The following is an 8,678-nucleotide window of genomic DNA, read 5'->3' as shown; positions in this document are numbered from 1 at the left end:
ATGCTTATTACCAGCCAACATCTTGCAGGCCACGGTTCTTACTAGTTGGAGAGCCAGGATGTGGGCAAGCTTCTCATTTGGCACCTGCGGTAATACATGCCCTGGAAAAGTTTCCAGTTTATACGCTAGACCTACCTGCTTTGTTTGTTACCGCCACATCACCGGAAGAAACATGTGCACGGGTATCTTTTTTTTCTTTTTAATCTCATAGGCTTCATGAACTGTATATAAACTAGTAAAATAAGCAAAATTCATTGTTAATAGAGGTGGCCTGGTTTGAACGTGCTGTTAGGTTTACTTCTGTCCGAAAATGCACGTTTCTTTTTAGATCATATAATCCCGAGTAAGGATGTTGTAGATGGCCGTATTTTCTATTCCAAATTAAGCCGTGAGGAATTTGCTAGCAGCTTGGGAAGCTGGGAGGTGCTGCTAATAAATCCCTCTTTATCGCAAGAAATCCTGCCCATTTCGGTGGGATCCAGAAAGTTGTTTTCATTGCTGCTTACGAGACTCTGCTCCCAGTAGGTGGCTCTGCATCAGCCTGACTGCAGGTCACGCACTTTTTGTAGGCTTTTTTATTAAATATAATAAAAAGGCAATCAAGGTTTTGGGGAAAAGAAGTGTTTCTTTTTTTTTACATATGTACACGCGTGCGCGCGTGTGTGTATATATATACAGCTTCCACTGCTGTAGTATATGCAGTAAAAGCATTAAAATTCATGGAACACTTACATTTGTACACTGGTATGTTTTTTCTTAACTGTGAAAATTAAATATAAGCAGATGTAGTGCTGTTTTCCTTTTTACTTTTAGGCAGGAAAGCCATTTTGTTGTTTGGCATCACTGTATTAAAATATCTTGACCTTTAGGCAGCAGCATTTGAGAGCTGGACGAGTAAGGACAGACACACTACAGGACTGGATACTCATTTGTCACAGAAGAGGCACAATTCCTTTTTTGTTACGTTACGGTTGCTTCTGCGGTCGTATAGCTACCGTGTCTAGTCACTGCCCAGACACACCACGTGCGCTTCCCATTTTGTGACAGGAGCCCCCTGAATCTTAATAATCTGAAAGGGTCCACGGAGAAATTTGTCACGTGAAAGGGCTGTTGCCACTTCCCTCACGCAGTAGGTGCACGCTCTCTTCTGCGATCGAGGTACCATCTGTAGGCAACGGCTTGCGGCCATCCAAAGCGTGTAATCGGGTCTGATGGATCCTTTGGTAATGAGAGGCTGTGCGTGATTTAGCTGTTCAGGCAGGCTGAAGACTGGTCACCTCTTATAAAACATACTTGAAATTTTGAATTGTAACCAGGCTCCTCTTACAGCATCAGCCCCCATCTTTTCACCTAGGTCTGTCTGTGTTTGTTCAGACTGTGCTCCAGACTGACTTGGCTATGTGCCCGCTCTGAATTGAAGATGGTGTAGTCGGTCGTGTAGTTGCAGTCGTGTAGTGACTTACCCAGACTAATACATCTTGAAGAAGGGTTAGGCTTGTGTTTTCAGGCACACCACTACACCAGCTAAGTTGTGAGGCGCTTTAGGAGTTCCCTTACACCTGAGTAGTTTTGAAATCAGGTAGAGCTTCAGGTCTGTCTGCGTAGCAATGTCTATATTTGAGTCAAAGTAAACGTTTTACCTTATTGTTAAGGAGTTGTTCTTTTGTTGGTTTGGTTTTGTGTTTTGGCTTCACGTACTCCCACTTCGTAAGATAGTTTGACTGATACGTAGTTATTTATTAGCCTATTGCACACGGTTTAGTTTTCTTATCCAAGCTTTCATTTCACCAGTTGATGCGAGAAGCTCAAAGAACAGCGCCGAGTATCATTTATATCCCACATATCCATTTGTGGTGGGAGGCTGTTGGAGCTACACTGAAAGCTACTTTTACAACACTACTGCAGAACATTCCAGCATTTGCTCCAGTTTTGCTGCTTGCAACATCCGATGTGTGTCACGCAGATCTCCCAACAGAGGTATTTCTGTCGTTACTTTTTTTATTCAATTTCTTGTTCAGCTATAAATCCTTTAAGCATTGGAGTACTTAAGCAAATGCATACTGTTATTACTCAGGCACCCTACCCAGGTCTCTTAAAATTTGCTTAGACAACACAATGCCGAAAGCGTTTGTCTAAAGTGTCTTCTGAGTAAAGAGATTGACTTTGAGCCAACTTTTTCCCCCTTCTCACACACTCATGCTTGTTAGACAGATGTATCCATTTACTTCAGACAATAAATCCAGTGACTTCAGGATGGTTAGGTATGTACTTAGTCAAGAATATATGGTGCTTGAAATGGAAATGGGAAAAAAATATTTTTACTGAAAACATTTGTACTGAAATTGAAAGATATTTTTACTGAAAAAGTACGGTGGTCACACTGTAATGATGGAACGGAATTTCATCTTTAAATTCTTTAATAAAAAATTTCAATTTCTTTGTTCATGTAAGTGAAAGCTTTACAAATGAGAAAGCCGAGTTCCAACTTCGTTTCAGTAACTTGGAAGTGGATTTTTAGTGGTATTCCTTAACAAAATTCAGTAAGAGTACATGCTTAGCTTCCTAGACATCTGAGAGTGTGCATTAAAGGAGGATATTCAAAATGTGAAGATGCTGCCCTGATTATTTTGTCTCAGTTACTGCGGGGGGCTTACCTAGATGTGTTTGTCATCAACTGCTTTGAAAGGGCTTAACTTTCTAGAGGAGTTTTAATACTGTTAATGAAGTCCTTCTAAAATAAGTATTGAAATTCCTTCCATAACTTTTGGTAGTAGAGACTGAAAAACGGAGTAAAACCTGGAAGTATACAGCCTCAGACACCTCGCTTAAATTAATTTAACAAAAAAAAAAAAACCCAAACACCTTACCAAAAAGCCCGCATTTGTCTGCTGAACCCTGCCTGTTCCCTCTCTAGATGCCATAGAGATTGAAACCAGCAAGGCAGGTAAATAGAAAATAAGCAGTCCTGGAGGTGGTGAATGTCCCCACTTGATCAGTGTATCACACGGTCCCTTCATTGAGCTTTAAATCTAGAGGTGTTCCTTAGAGAAGATATTTTAATCTGCCGTGCTAACCTAGGAAAATCTAGAGTTTGAAGGACAAGCAGATAGCTTCTCACAGTTTGTCTTACTCAGGTGATTATTCGGTTTAATTTTGAAAGGTACTCATCTTTGTGGACTAGAGTATGAATTTGTGTGGCCTTATATCTGAAATATCTTTTCTCCTCATGCTTTAGATAAAAGAATTGTTTATTGATGATTATGAAGAAGTTTTCAAAATCCAGTTGCCTAATGAGGAAGAAAGAAGAATGTTTTTTGAGGACTTAATTGTAAATCAAGCTGCTAAAGCTCCTGCATCAAAAAAACAGTGCAGGTGAGGCTATTCTACTTATAAAACTTTGCTAACTGTAAGTTAATAGCTATACACTATTTGCTTTGGTGGTAATTTTCTAGCGATAATTTGTCATACGCTTGTATTTGAGTACCGTAAATTGACTAAAAGTTTCTGATTCAATTAAGCGTGGCGGCCATTGGAAGTGCTGCCTGTAGCACCACCGCCTAAGCCTCAACAGCTGACTGAGGAAGAAATCAAACAACTGGAGGAGCAGGAGGAGGACACGTTGCGTGAACTTAGGATTTTCTTAAGGGATGTGACTCATAGACTTGCCATTGACAGACGTTTCAGAGCATTTACAAAGCCTGTTGACCCAGAGGAGGTAAGTTAGTGTTGATCTGTAATACCATTTTATCTGTCTCTGTTCATAATTTGTCTGCGTGTGTATTTCTCAGTGTCTGTGTGCTCTTTATATGAAGGTTTGTCTTTGTTTTTAGGACTGTACTATTCCAATTTTTCAGCAAGCAAGCAAGCAATGAATTTTGCTTTTACTTTGCTGACTCCTTGAGGCTGTCAAATGTCTGTTCTTTAAGTAATCAGTGAAAGCCCCAGGTTCCTTCTAAAATGTCTTTTAGAACTTCAGAATATTTCAGTTGGAAGGGCCCTACGATGACCATCTACTCCAACTGCCAGTCAGACCAAATGCCAACACAGTTTGCTCAGGCAAAGGCCTCGATGTGTAGGCATGTTACAGCAGTGAAAAGAGCAGAGGTCTCTTTCTTTATAAACAGCATCTATAGGACTGTTTTAATAAAGCCTAAAGCTCTTTGACTGACTGTCAATAGTTTCTGTAAGAACAGAAGTAGAAGCAGCAGTTTTTAAAATAAAGGTTGAGTCTGTTCTCTGTTTCAGCTGGGGCTCCTCAGTACAAGATCAACCCTAAGGGCTGTGTGGTTTCTTCTTCCACCCATACGCTTCTTATGTCTCTCTCTCTCATTTAATTCATTGAGTAAGTCTGGGTGTCTCTTCCCTTCTCTGCCCCGCACGTGCTTCTGACCTCCCTGCTGCTTTTTTTCCCCTCTTCAGGCCTGTCTCTTCAAAGCCAGTTGAAATAGCCCTTCTGTTTTCAAGAACCTAACTGGTTAATTTCCACATCTTTGGAGGTGCCATAAATATTTGGGGGTTTTAAGTCCTTTATTTGACTTTATTAAAAGAATGAATTTTGGTAGATACTGTGTTAAATCTCTGAGCACATACATTTCATTTGTAGGTACCTGATTATGACGCAGTTATTAAACAGCCCATGGACCTGTCGGCAATTCTCTCTAAGATTGACTTGCACCAGTACCTAACTGCAGGAGACTTTTTAAGAGACATCGATCTAATCTGTAGCAACGCTTTAGAGTACAACCCAGATAAAGATCCTGGAGGTGAGGATGTGTTTTTATCCCTAATTTGGAACAATTTGAAAGGTATAAATTGATAAATGTCATCTGTGGACAGTAGACCTGGGATCAGATCATTTTAAACATCAACAGAGAGCATTTCTTGCCAGGAAGTAAATGTTGTAGCATTAAACTACTTGGGCATGCAATTGTGATAGAAGCGTTGATCAGTAACTAGTGCTTTTGCTTTAATAATTAACTTTTATCTTGTTACGCTGAAAATATTCACTGAGAGGACTTTTCAGAACCTACCTATGACAAGAGCAAAATCTTTCCAAGTAATCAAAGGATTTTGTTGGCTGTTAGAAAATACTCAGGTCTGACTGTAAAATTGCAGATCGTCTCATTAGGCACAGAGCTTGTACTTTGAGAGATACTGCGTATGCCATAGTGAGGGAAGAAATAGATGAAGACTTTGAACAACGCTGTGAAGAAATTCAAGAATCTCGTAAGAAAAGAGGTATGGTTTTTTGATACGAAGGATCTTAAGGCTTGTCTCAGGATTTGTAACCAACAACGCAAGACACAATTCTTTGCTATCTGTTCTTTATTGCAAGGTTGTAGCTCTTCAAAGTATGCTCCCTCTTACTACCGTGTAATGCCAAAGCAGAACTCCGTTCCTGGGTGTACGAAAACAGACCCAAAGTGTAATGAAAAAATGAAGATAGCAGCAGCACCTGTAGATGCCAGTACACCCCGCTCTAACAGTAAGTTGCATTTTATTCAGACTTCCTTGGAGAAGGTGCTAAAGTCACCGCTACCTTCTCTGTTCTTGTGACATAACAGGTTTCTCTGATGCCTGGTTCTTCATGCCAGAGGCGTTACGTTTTTTTAATTTGTTTCAAAATGTGAGATAAATCCAGAGGTTGTTCATTCAATATGGTTCTGAAGTTCAAGTGCAGTGGTTGGTTTACATTGAAAGACACTGGCCCTGATGGCCCAACCGACATTTCATGGCTCCCAAGTTGCTACCTCTCGGAGGCAAAAATGTTGTCCATGGCAGTTTCTGAATACTCAACTAGTTTTTAGTTATACGAAACAGTATTTTTCCCTTCTCTGCCCTCAAACGTTGAACTCTGTGCCACCTCTTACTGTGATTTCCAGCCGAAGGGGGAAAGGGGAAAAATTAGGGAAGCAATAATAATAGACAGGGAGAGATCCTTATTTCCTCACTTTTCCTGTGAAAAGGACATGAAAGAACAAAGGGACTTGGATCTCGTTCAGTTAAAACGCATGACGTGGTGTGAAGTTTCCTGGTCTCACTGGCATGACTGGGAATTTTGCCGTTGACTTCACCCACGTGCTTCGTGCTGCACTCCGTGAATACAAGGAACGGTGGGTTTTTCTGGAAGGCAAAAGTGCAAAGTTTGTTTTAAACAAGGTTAACTGCATCAGAAAGCATATGAGGTGTAAGTCTTTAGGGACAATTTTTTTCTCCGGCAAATATTCCCTTAAAATTGCATCTATAATGCTGCCCAACTTCAAGCTGTACTTCAAGCGGCATGGGCCCAGAGTCCCCTGCAGAATACAAGACTTACGTCCTAATGTTTGCAATGGAAGATGTGTTTCCTTAACCTTAATTATTTTGGAGTGTTACCGAGCAGTGCTGTTAATGGCAATGTGACTCTATTTTTTTTCCTGGTTTTACCCTGCCTTTTTCCTCTAGTGCATTTTTTTTTGTGTCTAATTGTTACGGAGCAGTGACTTTTGCCAGAAAGTAAGTGAAAGTCAAGCATTTCTCAGTGAAAAAATGGTAGAAATCCTGTCTCTGTCATCGCAGAAAGCGACTGTATTCCAGGTACAGGATACTTCGCCGACACTGTGTTCCAGATAACAGAAATGCTGACTTTAAGAAACTTGTGTCGTTCCAGATTCGTGGGTACGCCGTACGACTCGTGGGACACATTCTCAGGCAGAAGAGCAACAGGTGACGTGTGCCGATAAAGCCAAGGAAATTCTCACACAGCCAGTGATTGTGGATTACTATGAGCTCAAGTAAGTCTAATTTCAATTTTGTTAATACTGAAACAGGACGTTGCCTTGCTACGTGTGAATTAAGTCAGTTAACCAATGCCAATTAAAACAATTTATGGGAAGGATATAAAGCTTGTGAAAGAATTCAACCTGTAATGGACTCTGACTGCTGTGTTGCCGCAGCTGGTGTAGGCTGCTGTTCTTGATTTTGGTTCTCTTCCTCATCTTTAATTTAAAAGGGCTTGTTGAATTTGAAAATAGCCCACTAACAGCCTGCTAGTACTGTTGGTTCCTAATGTCTTAACAGTTGTTACGATGGATTTGGGGGTGGGTTTTGGGTTTTGCATGTTTTCAGTTATTAGGAACCTGAAAAGAACCTTTATTTCTAGCAGTGATGACTCGAAACCTGAAGTTAGGTTGACATAAAGCTCATCAAGGATAAAATACTAATACCTACTTTTCTGAAATTCTTTCAAAATCCAGTGTGAGAATTTTACATTCCTACAGTTCCAGTGTTATAAGGGTTTTCCAGTCCCTCGTAGAAGCCGCTATCCTAGGCTACAGTTGGGGAAAGGGTTAAAAAATGGCCTAGCTGCAGGGGGTAAAGGAGATTCCTTTGCGTGGATTGCAGAGGGTAGAACAAGGGCCTCATCTTCAGGGGATATTGCAGTGAGGAAGTTAGGAAAATTGCTAGGTTGGAGTCCTGGAGGTTGGCCAAAGCAGAGGAGGCCTGCTCTTTACCTGCCCTGACGAGAGAGGGAGTAGTACACGGCTGTTTCCCCTGTGTGGGGAGAAGCCAGGACAGGCTGTGATGATGGGCATCCCCCAGCGAGTCGTATTCTAGGCAGAGGCCCTCACTTGGTCTGTTCGGTGACCCCAAGGGCTCTCCTGCCTGCACCGCTGGGGGGGTCCCTCACCCTGGAGCTGGGCCTTGGGCTGAGCGATGGCCTCACAAGGAGCGGGGCGGGCTGTTCCCCTGGCGCTGTGTTACTGGGGTGCCTCTGCCCACCCGTGCTTCCCCGCTGCCTTTTGTTTATGCAGATTAGCCTTTAATCGCATAACCCAACATTATAGGCAGTTCCCAGGCATGCCTATACATTTTGTAGGACGATGTCTAAGCCATAGGCATCCAGCTGTAGGAATACTATGAGTACGTTTGCAGGTGAGATTATTTCTTGGTCTAGGGGGTTTTTCTAGTTGTCTCAGTGGCGAATGCTGAAAGTATGGTTTAAGTCTTTCTATACTCCTGTGTGTGAGTGTGCACAAAAACTGCCTTCAAATAAATGTAGGGCTCTGACAAATTAAAAATAAGTTGACAGGCTTTCTGTTACAATTTCTTTCTTAAACCTTTGAGAGGAAGAATGTGAAAAGTGACTCTGACAGACCAGACTAGTCGCCTGTCATTAAGCTTTAGGTCTTGTTACATCCATCTACGCTGGATCTGAGAACTATAAAATAGCTTCAGGGGTTTCATCTCAGATGCCCCAACTTAAAGCCAGATATGGGAAGCATACCACAAGGCCTCGCTCCACCAGCTTGGAGAACTGCAGGAAGCGAGGCGCTCTTTAAAACGAGCGATGAAGGAAAGGTGATTGAAATCCTCCTCGTCGGAAGGTCTGTCTTCTCACGGCCAGTTGTGCGGTGAACGTTGGGATGACTTGTTCAAGGCTGTCTGAAGAGAAGACCGTCAGGATCGCCCAGCTCTGTGGCTCAGGGCTGACCCTCCAGCAGCGGGCGGCCACAGCTCTCGCTGTGTGGCACTGCAAGGGCATTGCGTGTGCGTCATTGCTCTCCTGTAGCCGCGTTCTTCACGCTTCTGTTATCATCTCCATCAGCTACTAATGGAAGTACCTCTTGGTAAAGTTAGTGTCAAGAAGTGAAAGAATCTGGTCTGTTTTCTGCCCTTTTCGGTGTGAGACTTAGTTT

The 8,678-nt window shown here is 42.1% G+C and overlaps 1 long non-coding RNA gene across 1 annotated transcript; it reads left to right on the top strand.

Annotated features, from left to right (window-relative positions):
* The first annotated feature begins 1,865 nt into the window (after positions 1–1,865).
* LOC129200908 (uncharacterized) lies at positions 1,866–3,707 on the top strand. Its single transcript, XR_008575159.1, has 3 exons — positions 1,866–1,977; positions 3,236–3,372; positions 3,519–3,707. It is a non-coding gene; the product is annotated as an uncharacterized LOC129200908 (long non-coding RNA).
* Positions 3,708–8,678: the final 4,971 nt, after the last annotated feature.

This window comes from Grus americana, unplaced genomic scaffold, assembly GCF_028858705.1.
Source record: "Grus americana isolate bGruAme1 unplaced genomic scaffold, bGruAme1.mat scaffold_66, whole genome shotgun sequence".
NCBI classification, from domain to species: domain Eukaryota; kingdom Metazoa; phylum Chordata; class Aves; order Gruiformes; family Gruidae; genus Grus; species Grus americana.
This window is presented reverse-complemented; position numbering and strand designations above follow the sequence as displayed.